This window comes from Cataglyphis hispanica, chromosome 26 (genome assembly GCF_021464435.1).
Source record: "Cataglyphis hispanica isolate Lineage 1 chromosome 26, ULB_Chis1_1.0, whole genome shotgun sequence".
Classification (NCBI taxonomy): domain Eukaryota; kingdom Metazoa; phylum Arthropoda; class Insecta; order Hymenoptera; family Formicidae; genus Cataglyphis; species Cataglyphis hispanica.
In genome coordinates, this window is record NC_065979.1 from 1,990,041 (window position 1) to 2,007,802 (window position 17,762).

General features: G+C 37.2%; 2 protein-coding genes across 6 annotated transcripts in view; one reads left to right on the forward strand and one right to left on the reverse strand.

Annotated features, from left to right (window-relative positions):
* The window catches only part of LOC126858560 (zinc finger homeobox protein 4-like), a 363,658-nt gene that overhangs the window by 266,886 nt on the left and 79,010 nt on the right, over nt 1-17,762 (reverse strand). For 2 of the 5 annotated variants that reach the window (XM_050608970.1, XM_050608971.1), the window contains exon 1: nt 8,890-10,699. The exons of 2 other annotated variants lie outside the window; for them this stretch is intronic. The gene's annotated coding sequence lies outside the window, so the exon portion shown is untranslated. Of the gene's footprint in view, nt 1-8,889; nt 10,700-17,762 lie in introns of those variants that run through there. One more of the 5 variants, XM_050608979.1, reaches the window with a different exon arrangement.
* The window catches only part of LOC126858609 (uncharacterized), a 170,537-nt gene that overhangs the window by 52,434 nt on the left and 100,341 nt on the right, over nt 1-17,762 (forward strand). The gene's annotated exons all lie outside the window — the stretch shown is intronic.

Here is a 17,762-nt window from a genome sequence, read left to right on the forward strand (position 1 = left end):
TTGCAAAAGTGCTCGCTAAGATATGCGCGTTGAAATTATCATTATAACTAATTAAAGAAAGAATTTATACATAGGCAACCTAATTGAAGCTCACAAATTTGAGATGATATTAGTAAAAAAAAAGATAATGTAAAAAAAGAATTATTTGCATTATCTCAAACTAAATTGAAGTAAGAATGTGCATTATATATATAATTTTTTTTTTTTAAATTTAGCTTTTTTGTAAAATGCTAAATCTTTTTAAATTGATTAAACAGTTTAGACTTTTATAAAAAAATTAAATTTACAAAAAGAATTTTCGTACGTATATATATATATGTGAGTGTGGAGTGTGCAACATATATATATATACGATTAAAGATTAAATAAATTATATATAAACATAAAATTAATATCATGCATATTTTCAATGCTTATTTATCAACAGAAATAAATTGTTATTATAAAAAAAGGAATTTTTCAATAAATTAACAATTACAATATTTTATTTATTGAAAAAAAAAAAAAAACAGATAGGTAGACGGATCGTTTACATCGCAATCGCTTGATCCACATCGAATTAAAATTTGCTGTCAATTAGAAAATATTTCGATCACATACTCTTTGCGCCTGTAGAACACACTGTAGAAAGAGAGGTCCGATCTACATTTTATTGTTGAGATATCGATGTTGTAAGGACGAAGTACCGCGCGCGGATCTAATTACCCGGCCGCGCATAATCGTCGCAAATTAAGGAATTCGAACGCACAAAGCTGGCTCGGTGAGGCCCGACTGGTCGATTAATTGGCCGGCTTGATTGCCACTTGCCGTCGCTAAGCGCTAGATTGTAAACACTCAGGCCCGTTAATTGTCCGACTACGAGTGTCGTGCGACTTGTTGTACTCTTTGAGCTAATAATTAAGCTTACAGTTGAATTCGCGTGGGTCGATTAGCGAAAATTAGCGACTTCGGCATCTAATTTTAGGGCAACTTTGATGGATATGATATTTATTATATTATTGGTCTATATATTTATTAAAAATTGTCGTGTTATACATTCTCTCACATGTCGAATATTTGAATAACTTGGTTTAATTAGCATACATAATGCAATAACGACATAATGGAAATGTCAAATTTTTGTCATCTGTCAAAATACATATATTCGTCTGGAAATACCCAAGGCATGTATTCGCGCGTATTTGAGTGACGTAAATAATCGCCTGCATATTCGGATACTTTTTTTGGATGGACGTTATTACGGATCCTATTATTTGTGACTACCATTTTCTATCCAGAATTACATTTTTCATTTTTAACGAAAGATTGATAGTTTCGCCACGCATTTTGCATTTAACAGCGACCTATTCGATTGCATTCAAACTATTATTTGAAGTATTAATAGCATTCAATTTTCGTCTACCGTTTATAAAATCGATCATCGTTCGCGATCTTCAAGTATCCCCGAGTCGCTATCAAAAATTTCATTATTTCGTCATCAGCAATTAAATTTTCGATAAAAAAATCATGCAGCATATAATCGTTATTCTAGTTATATCTTCTTGTGTTGTCATAATTTTATGGTTGGGAACTAGATATAATATAATGACAAAATAAATGTATTTTTATTTCCAAAAAACATATGTTATTTTTTTGTAATATAAGATTACGATAATTAAGAAAAATATTTATAAATTAAAAAAAAAAAATGAATATACGTATACGTGAAACGACGTGTATTTGATAAGATGTATGTATACTTAAGGGCTCTATACCAATGTTTTCTCTTGTCAATAATTTTTTGACACCATGTACACATACATCTTAAGACGCATAGGCAATATTTCGTCAGTGGTTTACAAACCGCCGTTATTTAGAATTTATTTCATCGAGCTCTTCTCTATTGAAGACACTGAAACCTTACTAAGAGAGACTGTAAATTAAAGGGAGAGATCACTATCGCTCGTAAAGTCCATATGACATCAGTGCTCGGATCATATGGCTAAATCAATTTCTTGAATGTTAGAAAGATATCAATGTTCGAAATTTCTTTATAACATAAATGTTATATACAATAATATTTAAATTTGATTAAATTTGATTAATTCTAAGAAAAATATCAATTTTTATTTATATTTATTTTAAAAAGTGTCCCTAGAAATGTGGTTTACAACAAACTTATCATTACTTAAACCTTATAGTTTTCTTTTTTATATTTTTTTCCGTTAGTAATATTAATTTAGTATCCTTCAAAAACATCTTATGTATATTCCGTTTCTTTGTTTCTATTTTTTTTTTTTTTTTCTATGATATAGCGATAAATTAAAAATTTACACAGCATCCAAAATTTTTATAAAAATTATATAGCGTATTAATCGAATGGTTTTAATTAAAATTACATTCAACGTATAGAATAGCATGACGCACTTTTCTCCAAATGACATCACGTTCGTACAATCAATACAACACGGGGATCAGGATCCCGTAATTACGTTCGCGTGACCTCCGTGCAGTAATTAAACATACCGCAATTGATTTCTCGGTATAGTGAATGAATCGATTATTTCTTTTCCGTCTCTGCCGACGATTGTGGATATTAATCTTGAATGTTGATTTCTAAAAAACGATCACGCAGAGGATTAAAGACTGCCGAACGTTTTGAAGACTATCTGGAGCAAGGCCGGATCCGCGAGACGGGATAGGGATTCCAGAAAAAAACATTACTCAGAACATTGTGGCGACGCGATATATTTCTCTCTCTCTCTCTCTCTCTTTCTTTCGGTCTCATATGCGCATATTATAATAAAGGTGGCGTAATGAAACCGGGCACGGTTTGGCTCGGTGTTAATTGACGAGGAGACGATTACGGCATGTCACGCGAATAAGACGCTTCGTCAGTCGTAACCGTGCGTCATTAGGCATGATCCGAAGGACGCGCCGATCATCGAAGAAGCGCAGCCGTGTCATAAATCCGATCTGAAATCGTAAAAAATCGCATGAAACTGGAGCAGAAGCTGAAACGAGCGAATAAAATGGTGAATTCGAGGTTGCATTTACCTTCGTTGTCCGCAAGCACAATTTTGCCTACAATATTCACGATTATTAACGTGGCAGGAATTGAGAAAAAAATCGATTACCAATCATTACTTTAAATGATTAAAATCGCGAATAGATGAATGATCGATCTTTGAGTGCCTTAAGCCTCCCAATCGCTTTATTCACGCGCGAGTTTTATTTTCGCCGAGGAGAGAATTGCGAGGTAAAAATAGAAGATTGGTGGTTTGCCGCAGAGCGTCGATCCATCGACCGCGATTAATTTCGATGAAAGAAAAGAAAAAAGAAGCAAGACGAATCGTAAGGACTGGAACATGAGAGAGAGAGAGAGAGAGAGAGAGTGTCGGGTGCCGAGAACGCGGCTATAATATTTAAAAATAGAGAGAATGCGAGAGAAGCTGTGCGTGTGTATGTGTGTGTTTGTGTGTGTGTGCGCGCGCGAGACAGACATAATAATTCCCGAAATTAAACCGAACATTGCTATACCGCGTGGAAAGTACTGTTCGCTGGCAAATTCGAAACGTTTCGCAACAGGTGTGGCGGAAATTCGCCGCGTCCGCGGCTGAAACTTAAGACGCGCGAGATACGCGCCGAGGACACTTGTTGCCAACAAGTTGAAAATTTACTGTGTTTTAGCAAAAATGATCCATGGCGATTTGGAACTCGTCTTATTAATCCTATACACACGTAGTGTCCCTCAGCATAATCTTTCTCAGCATATGTAAGAAAAAGAAAAGAATTGTTTGAAACGTAAACAATTTTCTTTTAATATAAAAGATTCCATTTTTAGAAAATAAAAAAAAATTAATTCACTATGCTTGACAGATTGACTTGTTATATAACATCGATAGAAGTTTTTGTACCCAGTGTTTATCTACCAGCATTTATGCAAATTAAAGTAATCATGCGTACAGAGCGAATGACAAAGATAAAGTTTTCGCTGAAAAATTTATTTAGCAAAAATCGATAAAATATAGATGAGTGACATAAGGAGAACGTGGGAACTGTTTATCAATCGCGTCGAACCGAACAAGCCAAGTACAAGAGTATAATTACGCGTTACAAAATAATCTACAAGAATGTAATTAGTGCTTTGCGTGTTACAAAGACCATTTGCTTCGGGAGTATAAAGTAATGTGTCGTGTTGCACGCATTGATTTCCATTGATTTCCACAATGTGTATAACGGATAAATCCTCAGAGATGAATTTACATATGTCAGACTACAGGCTTACTTTATTAACTAAGCGCGCTTAGTTTTTGCTGTAATAAGCGTCCGCGCGCTCAGATAATTAACGATCGTGATGCTAGGTATTACTTTGAAAAAAAAAACGCGTATTTCAAACTGCAAAATACACGCAACCGGCATTTGCACAGATTAAGGAGTATACTTACGGTACGTAATTTTGAACGGTATCGTATAACATCTATCTTAAAAATCATCGATTAAAGTCAGTAAAATGGATCAAAATATTTTTAATCAATATACACTACTAAAAACAAAAAAAAAAAAGTAAAAATAAATTTTTTATACTCTAAAAATTGGGCTCAAAATTATTCAAATTATTTTTAGAAATAATCGAAAAATCGCAGATAAAAAATTAAAAAAAAAACATTTTGAAGCTTGAAGTTTTAACTGTAACGTGATATCAATAGTTTTAAAAATTTTTCTTATTTTTTTTATTTCTAGAAAATACAGGTTCAGTTTCAAAATTGTGTGACTCGGTCAAAAAAAATTGTAGGAAAAATTTAAAAAAAGCATTTTGTAGGTAAAATGTTGTAATTTATGGAATTTGAGTTGAATTTTTTAAGAAAAATTTTTTTATTCAACAGAATGTAAAAAGAAACAAAATAATGTGTTTTTTTTTTAAACACAGAACAAGGAAAATAAAAATTTTTTTAAAAATCATTGATAGCGTGTTAAAATTGAAGCTTCCAACTTTAAAATGCTTTTTTAATTTTTTGTCTACGATGATTTTTCGTCGAGTTTTAGATTTGAAAACCCAATTTTTAGGATATGAAAAATATTCCCTATTTTTTTTTTAATAATATATGTATTTTCACAAAAATATTTTTCATTAAAATGTCATTATCTTCTGTACTATTTTATAGACTTTATATTCTGCAATAAGTCGATCTGCTGTATTGAAATAAAACTATTCTGATGTTACAATTGCAATGACCGCGAAAAAAAAAAGAAAGGAAGAAACGAAGCGCAGGAAACGAGGATTTTCTAAAATCAGACTCGGTATTGTGTGAAATTGCCCTTTCGTGACGTTACCGGTGATCCGATGGCGTTAATTGGGCAACGATTTCTACGAATTGGTTACATTGTAACGATCACGAGACGCGGTGCGCTTCCGCGTGAGCCGAAAAGAGCCCGCGCCGCTCCTTTCCCACAGGAACCGTTCGCACATAAAAAGCCAAACGATGAAATAATTGCTGGGAATCGTTAATTCTCCCCGTAACACACTTAGCAATAAAATCATTTACACCCGACCGACCGTCGCGGCCCCGTCCATCTATTATGATCCATAGGAATCGCTTTCTCTCTCCCCGCCGTGACTTTCGGCCGGCCGAGTTCATCGGTTTTTGCCGGATCACCTGGCATTACTTTAAACAAGGATCGTTCTCGATCACCTGATTTTATGCTTCTCGCGTCAAAGTCTTCAGAGTTGCTAAAAAAAGATCTCTCGACAAAAAAAAACCAACATTTAAAATTCATGAAAATAGGAAGACAAATAATATATTTGAAATACTTTTATATATTTCAAGGAGAAGAATTTAATTATACATAAAATATTTAAAAATTAATATCAACAATTTTTTTTTTCATCTTTTAAAAAATGTAGAAAATTGTGTATGTGATCAAAGTGAATTTAAAATAATTTTAATTAACAAAAGTGATAAATTTAAAAACTCATTATTTGACCAAACTCATTAATGCAAATGCATTTAATTGCTTATGTATAATTTGATGTGGCTTTTAAAAGGTATCACAGAATTTCTAGGCATTATATATATATATGAACATTCTTCATTCCTTTAACGTGGGAGATCCTAAAAATATCTTTCCAACATTACATTCCAGTATTAATTGTTCATTATCATATAATTAAGATAAGAAAATATAATTAAGATTAAGAATAAAGATATAATTATTATACAGAAAAATTCCTGTCATATTTATCAGTGTATTATTGTCGCGCTATAATACATTTGGTTGCTTAATGTGCGACTAAATTTCAATCTTAAAAATCGTGAACTAATTACTAATATACCTTAAGTTCGCAGAAGTCATTAACACTGTGGGCGATCGCTCACGTTTTGCGCCGTGAAAAAGTTCCGTACCGTTATTCATGGCGACGCGATCAAAACGAGTCGCGTTGGCAGTATACCAATTAATTTTTCAGCAGTAAATTCGTATCGTTTTTAGAACGCGATCGCCAGCGAAGCGGCAATTCTGAGTCGAGTTATTTCTAAACATGAGTATCGATAAAGCATAAAGAACGCATTCACAACTGACGCGTTTGACATTAAACGAAAATTCTTTATGACTTGTCACACAATTTGTTTAATTGTTCTTTTTTTTTAACTTTCTCTTTGTTTCTTCAATATATCTAAAATTCTATAAACGTAAATTAATGCTATAAAATTTTTATTTATTTAAAATAAATAAATTTGTTTAAAATAAATTATTATCTTTATATATTAAAATATATAAAGATTGAGATTAAAATTAAAATATAAAAAATAAGCGCACGAAGAAAAATATTAAATCTTTTTATTATTACATTATTTCATAAATTACTGTCAAAATTGATGTAACTTCTCGGCTTTAGAAATTCTATAAACGTAAATTAATACTATAAAATTTTTATTTATTTAAAATAAATAAATTTGTTTAAAATAAATTGTTATCTTTATATATTAAAATATATAAAGATTGAGATTAAAATTAAAATATAAAAAATAAGCGCACGAAGAAAAATATTAAATCTTTTTATTATTACACTATTTCATAAATTACTGTCAAAATTGATGTAACTTCTCGGCTTTAGAATTATACATGATTGCATATAACAATTATAATACATCCTACTTTAAGAGATGACAAGCATCCATGACAATTATACTGTCGTATAAATAAATACGTGTGTGAGTATACTATTAGCACCTGTTACATAATAATTAACAACAGTGTCGCATAATGGTTCGATAAAAAAAAAAGAAGAAGCAGTCGATTCTGCGCGGGATTTAATTTGCGAAGCGACGATGCGTACTCAGAAATTCAGGTTTATTAGTGCATGCCGCGATAATTTATTGTTCTTCCCTTCATTCGGAATTACGCAACGGCCGGACAAGCAACCGAGCCTCGTGAAAACGTCTCTGCCGGACGTGCGTACTTTAATTAAACGCCGCTTCCGGTCTGTCATTAACTCGCTCGCTTACCGGCCAACGACGATTAGAGCGCGACGTTCGCGCGAGAACACGCAACGTTGCCAGAGACAGATTCGGCTTTTTTTTTTTTTTTAAATAAATAAAACATTGTGGAAAGGATGGTTATTCAAGAGAAACAAGGGAAGAGAATTTTCTATGAAGAATTTTAAATGTTTTAGACATCGTTTCTTTTTTTTTTTGTAAAATAAAGAGAGAAAGAGTTCTGTAAAGATTTTTATTTTATATATTAAAATATAATAATATATCTAAGGGTGAAAAAAAATAAAGAGAATGAATTGCAACGTAGTTTCTCGTTGGCTCTCATTGTTTTACGCGCTGTTTATTTCTAAATTATGCGCGAATCGTGCTAGCTGGTCTTTACTTGATAGTTAGTGCATCGTGGACGTTTCTGGCAGCTACTGGGTGACACTACTGCCAACACTATGTCGATATGGAACACGTGTCATGTTATTCATTCAGAGAGAGATAAACAGAGCAGTGGAAAAAAAAGGGAGCTCATCTAGGCATTTTCCGAGCAAAATCATTGTTTGCACAATAATGTGCTTGCGAAAAAGTCGCATCTTTCGATTACAAGAAAATTCTTTTAAGGAAAAATGTGCAATCGCTGTTTTATTTTATTTCAATGGATTTTAAAGAGATAAGTTAACTGTTTTATTTTATTGTGGGAAAAGTTCCTTTTTCTGTGTCTTAAACGCGTTGGATCCTTTCTTCAATCTGTTCGTGTCCCTCGTGTAATCATCGAGTTGGTGAACGAACCTATCATTTTGCGAATCATTAATAACCGTAGATGCAAGCGCCAATTTCAGCAATGTTTTCCGAATTTTAAAATGTTTATTTTTTCGTTCCGAGGACGAAACGACTTTGATTATCCCAATTATAACATTGCGATCAATGAAAAGTATCGAGCATTTTTCGTTAACCTTCTTAGATTCTTCGGATTATTTCATTAAATCAGAATGACCTCCATTTGTGATATATTCATACAGGGCTGCCTCTCTTCCCCATTTATAAATTAATTTTATATTTTACTTTTCGATTAAAACATTAAAGAGATTAAATAGAATTAAAATTTTAATTGAAATTGAATTCAGGATTTAATTCAATCAACATGTTTTAAAAGATTCATGTGACTTCCTCTTTTCTTATATTTCTTAAAACAGAGATATCGATTTTAGCTCGATTATAATATATGTATATATATATATGTATAAAATTATCTACATTCAAAGTGTGATCTTATATATATTTGATTTAAGTATCAAGCAATTATTAATTGAAAATATTAGAAAAGCAATCTGCAAAAGCCAGTGATTTATAGATATATTTATCTTGTCACCTCTCGGAAGGAGAGTTTTGCGAATATATCGAAGCTCGAAAAGAGGAAAAGGCGACGTACCAAAGACACGAATCCAGTTTGATCCAAGTTACGACAGTCTTTAAATGCCCGGTACACTTTTCTCGTGGCCGCAGGCGACTCTGGAGTTTCTCGTCACTTCCTCGGAGCACGCGCGCACCGCACCATCCTTTTTTTTTACCTATTTTCCCCCCCTTTCCTCGATCCCCTTCGTCGATTCCGAGTTCGCTGAGTTCATTGCGATTCTTGACGAATCAATCGTCAATTAATGTACCTTTGTAATTTGACTCATGTGTCAAAGAAAGAAGTCCTTAATATTCGCGATCTCGATTATTACTACAGAACTTATACGCGTGTCAATAGCTCGCGACGCTTGCGAAATCCTTATGAAATGTCCGTTCCGGATGTGCTCGGTAATAATCATCGAGCAAATCCCGTAATCGCTTCCACGCTCACGTTGCGCCGATAATCCAAGTTAATGATCTAATCGCTCGTCTCGCATTCGACGCGTTCCACCGCGTGCGTTTCTCGACTTGCGGCGTAAAACGCAACAAGATTATTATCTCAACGAGGAGTATCGATGGCGAAAAGGAAATGAAACTTGAACGGACTCGAGCTGTCACTCGTTCACTCGACGACAATTTTCGCGCGAATTCTCGATTATAGCTCTCGTTTAGATAGATTCTTTATCCTCACCGGCAATGTCTAGCACTAGAGTTTATTTTCGGATGAGTGAGAAAAAACACGCGCCTCTTTGGATAGGAAAGGCGCCTCCTCGGCGAAGGAACGGCGCGCGTGACGTTGCCCTAGGTCGCGATCGATCGATCACTCACGTGGCGAGTGCGACGACGAAACGTCAAAACGCGTCAGTTCCCTCGGACCGTGTGAGAAATTAATTAAATCGATGGCAGAGTCGAAGTGTCAACTCGCGTCGCACTTTGCTCCGTTTCGGCTTGAAACGTCAAAGTCTGCAAACGTCAAAAAGCGTTCGCTAGCCGTATATCGTCAATTACTTTATACACACGAGTACTACACAAATATGTTAAAACTAGTACTAGCACAAAACTGGAAGAAACACCAAAAAAAAAACGTCTTGTGTCTCGAAACGTGCAAGACTACTCGAGACGACTTCTAATGATCCTCGAGATTACTCGGCGTATTAAAGTCCTTAAAGACACTACACCGCTTTTCCTTTATGAATATGACTCGGCAAATAATCGAAGTCACGTGAGTATAACGATATATTCACAAGTCTTTCTCCTCTAATCATATAAATTTCATTAGTTCTATTTAAATGAAAGCGCTATCTTACTTAATACGATTTCTCTTCTTCATTATCAACGAACATTATCGGGAATAAAGGATCCACGTTATGACCCGAAGAAATAACATCGATTTCTGTCCAATCTGTAAAATATAAAGAGCAATGCGTTTCTCTCTTCACTTTCTCTCAATACGTTTCTCTTGGAACGTCCTCATCGCGTTCTCCAAGTTCGCGCGCACGGGTTTGGTACCGCACACCAAAACACTTGCGAAGTCCTCCTTCGAGGTAGCAGCTGCCGATCGTTGATCTGCGATGCTTTATCCCGGCTGTCCGGAAAGTCGTGGCAGAGATATTCGGAATAAGACCGGAAATTTGCGTGAGCGCGCGCGCGCACGCACCCGCTACTCTATCTCGCGATGCTGCGCTCGACTCACGTGGCGGCCCGGTCTGAATCTCGTCGGCTGTGACCACTTCCTCGGGCCGTCGACCAATCGGCTGCACGCCAGGACGCCTCGAGCCACGGATTGCGGATCCTCGTCTGTGCTCGGTCGCGGTCGGTAGCTGTCCGTCTCTGTCGCACTCACGTGCTCGCCGCGCGTGTATACGTGCGTGTGCCGCGTGGTCGGCGGCGGCGGCGGTACACCAGTGTCCGTGACCACTTTGCGAACTGGTCCGGGGCAGTTCCGCGGGGACAGATCGCGGCGACGCCTACGACCAGGACGACGTGGACGTCCAGGACTGGCCGTGGTCCTGGTACCGCTTCTTCCGATCACGGCACGCATGAAAGCACGCGCTGCTTCGCATCGAGCGTGCGCCTCGTCCAGCGTCCGACACGATACTACCTCTCCCCTTCTTATCTGTCTTTCTCGCTCTCCCTACGCCCCCACCATCGTCACCGCGTTCGCTCCGTCTCCCTCTGATCGCGATCCCCGCGCGAGTAGGGAGGACGTGGAGGAGAGAGAACTGTTCTCTGGTAGCCGCTCATTAAACGCCGCGGTGACGTCAAGAGCGGCGATATTCTCGAAATTCGCGAGGGAGAAAGAGAGACAGCGTTGGTTCGCGCCTCTCGCTGCGTAATTCATCCCAGCGAGCGCGATCATGATTGATGAATAGATAAGGCTTAGGTTTGAAAATTTAAGAAAAGAGAGATAGCGCAAAATCTTTCGCATGTGATAAAACGAGTTCGATAATTTCATCAAGTATTTGGCAGTCACTAAATAGTGTGATTGTATGATTTAGACGGTAATTAGCGAGTTATTTCTGTTTAAATTACATGTACTTGTCTCAATTCTATTCTCGATAGTTTACGTCTGTGTTCTTTTCAACACGTCACATCAGCTGTTCTCCTTTAGGTAGAATTGCATTGAAATAAAGCACCTCGTGATATCCTCGTGATACCTCTCTTGGCTTTAATGTTTCAGATGGAATCTCGAAAAAGTAGTTTGCGACTGATAGACGAATCTGTTTGTTCGACTATTGCTCATGTGAACATTTACATCTCATGTCCTCTCATGTCATTAAACACTTTGCGATTTTCTTTCACACACGTCCGATTACGATTGTTAGCAATCTTCGTCAAATAATTATCTCCGAGTATCGTGTGGCACATCATATGCACTTGTAAAACAAACATTTCGTTGACGTCAAGAATCCCGATTCGTATGACATAATTCACACAGACAAACAATCTAATTGACATAGTTGCAGAGTAGAAACTTCGTAATAGATGCTATTGATCATCCGAGAATCATCCTCGTAAAGTGGAAGAAAAGGTCATTACAATTGCTTGTGCATCCTGGCTCTATTCGCAAATAATTATAAAAATATAAATTTATACTTTGCAGACTTTGTTATTGCCTTACCTCCAAATGTGTCAAACTTTTACAAACACTGTATCTTGTTAATCAGATCTCCAAAGTACACACGAAGTACACATTTAATGGACGCTTCTTGGATATTTTTTAGTTACCTTTAAACATGTCTCATTATTAGACATGTGTCATTGTCATTTTTATCAAATTAAAACCAAGATAAATATCGTGCACAAAGAAATTTCAAAATGCTTGCAGGAATAACTTCGAGGCTATAGGCAAGATTAACGAAAATATGCGTCAGCCAGGGAATCCTTTGGGCGACATTAGTGATAGGAAGTGCAATTGTAGTTCGCGGAAGAGGATCGGGGCAGAATCCCGGGGGAAGTGCGCGGCCGCGATGAACGCCGTCGAGAGAAGGAACGTCATGGGTGGTCCGTCTAAAACGTCTGTAGCTACTTGGAAATGGATTTTGCCGTTGCGCTCGCGCGACGTCCACCGCTATTTAAAGATGAGATGTACAGCCGAGAGGCTGTATTCTTTTCCTCGTCCCTTCCCCCTCCCATCCCCCTCCTCCCCGTCCCCTCCCTCTCTCACTCTCTTTCTTCAGCACGTGACTTGGACCGGTGGAAAACGCCGTGAGTGCAAAGACACCTTTCACGCGATACCATCGTCGGCGGTAATCAACGGGGCGAAAGGTCCCGGCACTTAAAGCCTTCGGGTTTCGTCTTCGGGTTTTGTAATGAGAGGCGCGGCGGCGGCCGCGGCGAGTCGTATATTTATTTTCAATAAACGTACTCTCCGACACGTCCGGCACGGAGCTAGAAACGAGCTTAGAGAACGCTTGTGAACGCGCGAATGTAGATGTTAACGACGAGTATCAGTCACGATTAGGGATAATATTATTATTGTCAAGCGCGCGTATAGTCATGTAGAATATCAACGAGTGGAAACGTGACTCTCTCCGTCAGCCGGACACGACGCTTCCTTTACCCACTTGAATTTGTGAACTTTGCCGTCGTGCGGACACTACACTACTCGTTCAAATTTATCTTACGGTCCATTTGTGAGCGTGCGAAGTGTACTTGCAGCTGAGACCCCCAGCTTTGTCGATGGTTCTCTTTATAGTTCAAGTTCGATTATCCGTGTCGATGTGTACACTTAATGCAACAGGATTGATTATAATAGGAAGGAAATGTTTTCTTTTTCTTTTACACGAGATAAATTATTCCTAAAGTCTTATTAGATGATATTTATTTTTGTATCATTGTATCTTTACCGATTGAAGTTGCCTCGTGTATACATTAATATTTAAATATTCGCGCGCGCGCGCTAAATTATCCGTTTAAATCATGAAATAGCTGTTCCCCATAAAAAATTATATGGCACTCTTAAAAGGTTTCTTGGCTTTGGTGTCATTGCGAATCTTTTCAGGAGTGAAGTAATCGACATGTGTTGTGGACGAATTTTCCTCAACAAATGTAATTTGGCAGCGGTTAGTAATATAAAACCGACATTTATAGAAGCTTACGTTAACATGACGTAAGCATATTCGACATCCAAGCGAGCTGACATCGTGTTAAATGTAATAAGTACGTATCGTGAATCGTAAGCGTGGCTTTCGCAGCATTATGTTACGATGTTACAACGCGCTTTCACCGGAAAGTATTATCAATGAGTTCACGTCTAAAGGCGGAACGTGCGCGGCTCGAAATATCCGGCGCCCGCGGCGTTAAAGATCGCCGGTCCACGCGTAAGTTGACGCGATAATTATTGCAGGTTATTCGTCTGTACTTAATTGACGGGAAATTGTTTAAATAAACGAATAAAGTATTTTTAATGGAGATGAGTGATGGCTAAAGTAGGTCGGCCGATATACTCGAGATCCGGGATTAGAAAAGCGCATCTCTCTCTCTCTCTCTCTCTCTCTCTCTCTCTCTCGCTAAAATTATAATTATCATTCTCAGTTGAAATAGCGAATACGCGCGGTTCACGATTCACCATATGCTACGACAGGAAGTTATCTACGAATCAGCTTTTATACGCGAGCCGTTACGGTCCGAAAATAGCTGACGTTTACCTCCGAGACGCGCTGAATTTCAGAAACAATCGTGGACTCGCAGCAAATGTGATTTCAAGTCGCTTTTTAATATTCAAGAGATAAAATATTAAAAGTATTATAGAAAAGAATGAACGTTGTAATATTAGATCGCACGTGCGCTTTCATAAATGTATAAATGTATGAAATAAGGTGGAAATATGATGGACTGTATGTAACGTTAATAAATAATATTAAAATATTAAATATTCAAAATTAAGAAGAGGAATAATTAAATTTTGTGGAAGTGATGTAGAATACGGCGATCTTCTTTCTAAAACAGATCTGCGTGAAAGAGGTATGAGAGATTTTGATATAAATTCAGTTATATAAAACTTTAATAAATTATAAGAAATGATGAATCATGTAAAGTGATGGCTCGATCATAAAAGATCTCGCAAGAGATGTATCACGTTCCATGTAGAAACGTTCCTCACACGTAGCAACGATTATATAGCCCGGCCAGTGATGATTTCCGACGCCGGCAAACGCTCGAAAGTTTAACAATCGCTTCTTGTCAATTAGCATCACACAGCGGATGATTTATCGCGAAACCGGTTACGCTATCGGGGCGTTATGTCTTACGCGGTTATTTCGAACGTTACGGCGGGAGCGCGCGCGACGCCACCTACATTACAAAAGGGACCGATTAATTAAAGTCGAAACATCCGCGCCCCGAAATAGAGTTCCCCGGCGCGCCCGCGTGTCCCAAATCCGGCACCCGTTCCGGTATCGTCGTCGCGGTAATTATTTCGGATAAATTGCACGCCACCTACGCCGCGCCGGCAGGCGCACGCAAACGGTCCGCGCGACTCGTAGTCGAAGCGCGAAACATTTGTGACCCGAAATAGCCGCACGCCCGCATACGTATCGCCCCGCCGTATACACACGCCACTTCTCATTGTTTTTCTTAGACTGCAAGGTCGGTCGCAGTCGCATATAGAGTACGCTGCCGCAAACGGGGAAAATTTTATATGCACCTTAAGTACAGTGTGTTGAGCACATTTCAAATGCACCGACTATTGAAAACAACCATTTACAAGAGACAGCTCGGTTTCAATAAAGTATTATTTCAAAAAGTTATTTTTTGTTAACAGATATCAATGTAAAAAGATATTTCCTCCTATTATATTAAATTATAGTATATTGAAATATTTTTTATATTATATATAATATAAAATATAGGAAAGTTATTTTCTATGAAATCCGCGTTTGATTCTTATTAGCCCGCGAAAGTTCAAATTTGTGATTTTCATTTTAGAGCCTCAATTATTAATTCCTTAACTTGTTATAAAAAATATTTAAAATAAAATAAAAGAAATTATAGATATATTTATTGAAATAATAGTTTTTAATAATTGAGAGAGAGAGAGAGAGAGAGAGAGAAATTTCTTTTATTTTAAATATAATATTTAAGCTTCTTAAATATAATTATTTTATACTTATTAAATAATATTATTATTAAATACTATTTTGTCTACTTCTAAAATAACAATGTTTTTTTCTTATTACATCAAAGATCGAATATTGATATCTTAAATATAAAAAAAAAAAATTAAACTAATGATAAAAAAATCAAACTAGTAATATCTTATAAATATTTAGAAAAAATTAAAAATTAAACTAGTGATACAGTTGAAAAAATATAGATATAATGAAAAAAATGTACCAATGTTATTGAAAATGCAATCTGTAAAAGATTCTGTACCGAAAGTCTCGAATGTTGATTCTTCAAGCATACTTTGCGAGCTAAAATCTCTGCTTTCTCCCACCGATGTCATTAGTACATTCAACTTCTTGCTAGAGACGATTCAATGCCGCTTCAAGATAGCTCCGAGACGCGAAGAGAAAACGGTAAAATGGTGTTTACTCAAGTGTTCATTAGTACTCGCGGCGGCATAGGCGACCATTTGGCGGGCGCAACTATAATTAGTTAACGACATCCACCGTCGATCTCGAAGCCAATCTCCCCTCCCTTCCCCTTCCCCACACATCAATTTTTCGGCTCGCGCTTAAATTCATTCGCGGCGGAAATGATTATCATATAGAATCGCCAACGAGATATTTCCCGGTTGTGGAAGAAGACTAAGAAGGGAGATTAACGATCATCATTAGTCGGTGGAAGAGCACGGCGGAAGGGTAAAAAGAAACTCGGGCAAGAAGGTACAGAGGGGTGGAGGGGGGAGGGGAGGGGAGGAGGGGGTTGAGGCTGTTTCGCCGGCGAGTAATTTGATCGAACGGGTCGAATTAGCGACAGAGCGAAAACTCGTCTAAGGAGAACGCATGTAGGAGGAAAGAGGATGATGCTGCTCCCAGGCCATCTCGCTCTCTCCCTCCCCACACCCCACCCCCATATGCTATAAACGTACGGCTCAGAATTAGCGTGGCCGGCACATGCTAAACATTCAATAAAGCGCTCGAAAGCCGTCCGGGATAATCGTAATCATAAATAATCGGGGGCCTAAATATACGTCGGAGCTCGCGGTAATGCGCCCGCGAAACATTCTCTCACTCCCTCCCTTCCTCTCTCTCTCTCTCTCTCTCTCTTTCTCGAGTACCAACTGCCGTCGACGCGAACTGCCGTTAACGCGTATGGAAATCGGCTGCTACCGGGTGATCGCCTGTTTCCTCCGCTCCTTTTTCCTTCCTTTTTTTTCCCCTCCACACATCCCCGCATTTCTGTTTCCACGCACTTTTCCCCGGACATCACTCCCGCGCCTCTGGCAAAAGGATAAAAAGAGAGAGAGAGAGAGAGAGAGAGAGAGAGAGAGAGAGAGAAAGATAATGGCCGTACTGCGTTTTGCGTAATGAATCGGCCGTCATTAGCATATAGATGCCGCGGTTAGGCCGGATAGCCGGATGACGAGCGACGATCGGGATGGAATTGTATCAAGTTACGAACGTACGAATTACCGTCGTCGTTGCCGCGACGAACTTGGAATTAAGCTGCGAGACGGAAGGCAGATGTCGAGACATCTGACTCTTTTTAAATCACGTCCTCAAATACAGTGCAGCCTCTGTGATCCGAGTTAATTAACGCGACAGTCAATCCAAATCGAGATATCTGTATTATTAGAATAAATTAAGAAAATAAAAAAAACATTTTCATTAATATTCAATACGTTCACACGTGAAACAAGTAAAAAATTGTGTAAATTAGAAACTTGCACTCTGCTTCCTCATAATTTTATTTCTTTTCCTCCATAATATCTGTAATATTTTTTTAGAAAAATTCAAAATTTTATAAAAAGTCAACTCTCATCAATTCTCATCAAATTCAATACCAATCATTTTTAATGATATTCTAATCACGTAAAAATATTTAGCCCGATATCTAAAAATTTGTGGAAGTTAAAGCACGCACAGACATTTATTAAAAAATTCAAAATTTCATAAAAAATAAATCATTTTACCAATTCTCATCAAATTCAATATCAATCATCCTTTAATGATATTCCATTCATATAAAAATATTTAGATCAATATCTCAAAATTTGCGGAAGTTAGAACAATTTTTTTTTAAATTCAAAATTTTATAAAAAATAAACTCCTTCACCGATCCTAGTTAAGTACAATACCAACCAACTTTTAATGATATTCTATTCATATAAAAAAATTTAGCCCGTTATCTCAAAATTTACGGACATTTTATGGACATTTTATAAAAACATGTTTTTCGTTTTAAAACATTCTGAACACATTCATCGGCATCAAAATTAAAAAAAAAAAAAATTTATAAAAA